Raw genomic sequence first — 2412 nt, forward strand, 5'->3', positions numbered from 1 at the left:
TTGTCAAAATGGAGGCTGCTTGAGAAGGGGTTAAAAGCTGGAGTGTTGTTTGGATCCATGGGTCGCACCGCATCACAGGACCTGGGAAATCTGATTTTGTGTTCCCCTAATTATAAGATATTATTATTAACATATTTTTCTTGTGTTTGGTTACATTTCCTTCATATAATGCACAACATTCAGCAATACTTATAATTAGGGGAACTCAAAATCAACTTTTTCTTGTGTTTAGTTACATTTCCTTCATATAATGCACAACATTCAGCAATACTTTGTTTATCATTTTTTCTCTTCCCCCTCCTCCCCATCCATCCATCCCTCCCTCCCATCTCAGTCTTTAAATCCTGCTGCTCTTTGCTAGTGGAAACATAGCGCCTGTGGTTGACCCATATGCACGGGGGTGTGTAAGTGTTACGTAATCATCAGAGGATGAAAACAGAGACTGAAAGAGATTAACAGGATCCAGTCCTTCCAGTCTCACAGCCAGTGTGACAGAAGAGCAGTTCTGACTGTGTACATGATAGTGTAGACGCCTGGGTGCATGTCACAACTCTCCGTTCTCTGGATCTGCTCATTGTATCACAGGACTGCGGCAGAACTTTCTGGCCCATTCATTTGTTTACATCTGACACCTGCTCTGACTTTGGACTGAATCTGGGCTTGACTGGACAAGTGAGTACAGCTGTGTGTGGTCTGGTGTGATAAATGACTGGAAATGTATTAGATACTTTACATGTTACACTTTGTTTTGAAGTGTGTGTATTCAGAGATCATGTGCACGTGGTGGTTCAACTACTACTATGTCAGTATCATGATGTGAGTGAGTGAGTGTGTGTGTGTGTGTGTGAGTGTGTGTGTGTGTGTGTGTGTGTGTGTGTGTGTGTGTGTGTGTTCAGAAAATTTCTTGAACATTTCTTAAACGTAAGTGTATTCTGTGTCAGATTAATGTGTTTTCAGTGAATTTTCATTCATGAGGATTTGGTCATAATTACAACCATCCAAATGCCAGTTGTGTCAGGGTTGCTCAATATATGTATTGGTACTATATCAGATATTGGCCAATATTGGTTGATACTGGATATATGTTGGTCAATTTAGGATATTTAATTGCTTGTGTTTTCTCTATTTCTCTATTTATATTACCTTTAACCTCATATAATGATCACTTATAGTTCATCTTTAAAAACGCTAATAATTTTATGAGACTTACATGTAATATTTAAATCAAATTTCTAAATGAAAATCCACTTTTATGCTGCACATTATACAGTAATTTTGTGATGCCTAAATTTCCTTTGTAACATTTAAAATGACTAATTTTAGTTATTAGTATTTTAATTTATTATACAAAATTTAATGGAATTTTAATATCATCCATTTATTTTTTATTGGCCACAACATACAACTAATTATTGGCTTATCAGCTTAATAGACACTATTTTAATATCAGTCCAACATTTATTTAGTTTTTGTCTGTGTGTGAGTGAAAGTGAAAATGTAAGTATGCACATGCACGATTGTTTCAGGAAGGAATACAGGACAGTGGAATACATAAACTGTGTGTAAACTTGGATCTTAACACTGTATTTTTTGAACATGGACTGCGTGACCTTTGGTTAGTTTTTTGGTGCAGGACTGTGCAACATAAACTCTTTCAGTTGTTCTTGCAGGTTTAAGGACATATTAGCAGCACATTTATTTGAAGACACGTTTGCAAAAGAACAATAGAATAGAGTTGTACTACCTGAACGATCAAAATAAAATGCCACTTGTGTGACAGTATATCTGATTTCATCTTCTTGACATGGAATGGTATTTGAGCAACTTGGCAAATCAGTTGTATCTTGTTATCATTAACTTATTCATCATTCAACTCCAGAGAGGATAAAATACCCTGTACAGAGTTCAGTCTGGTGTTGTTTGATATTTAAATGATTACAAAACACCACAGAGAAACAAACAAAGAAGAAGACCCCCAACTTTAAACACGTCTCTCCACGTAAACCTCATCAAAGGAGGATTTGTTCTTGACAGGGAGATAACAGTGCTCACGTATTACACATCCACAGAGACTCAGTCACAGTGCCTGAATTGGTTCAGTGAGGGGGGTTAAAGGCTACACGTTCTCCACATTGTGTGTTTGATAAACAAAGTTGTAAACCAAGCCAAAACAACAAAACAAAACAAAGTAAACTAAACTTTGGGAATGTACCTAATTTAAAGGGAAAATTTACAAAATATAACACAAAATATAATATAAAATACATAATATAAGACAAAATATAACCAATTGTATTGTTGTGTATATTGTAATATATATTGTGGGCATTATTATTATTATTATTAGATGTTATTTACACACACACACACACACACACACACACACACACACACATATACACACACAGGGCC

At 35.7% G+C, this 2412-nt stretch overlaps 1 protein-coding gene across 1 annotated transcript in view; it reads left to right on the plus strand.

Moving 5' to 3' along the window:
• The first annotated feature begins 443 nt into the window (after positions 1-443).
• LOC107661964 (pyruvate carboxylase, mitochondrial-like) overlaps positions 444-2412 on the plus strand; it is a 211738-nt gene continuing 209769 nt past the window's right edge. The window contains exon 1 of the mRNA XM_016451788.1: positions 444-672. The gene's annotated coding sequence lies outside the window, so the exon portion shown is untranslated. The remainder of the gene's footprint in view (positions 673-2412) is intronic.

The sequence above is a fragment of the Sinocyclocheilus anshuiensis genome, unplaced genomic scaffold (genome assembly GCF_001515605.1).
Source record: "Sinocyclocheilus anshuiensis isolate Anshui unplaced genomic scaffold, SAMN03320099.WGS_v1.1 scaffold603, whole genome shotgun sequence".
NCBI classification, from domain to species: Eukaryota; Metazoa; Chordata; class Actinopteri; order Cypriniformes; family Cyprinidae; genus Sinocyclocheilus; species Sinocyclocheilus anshuiensis.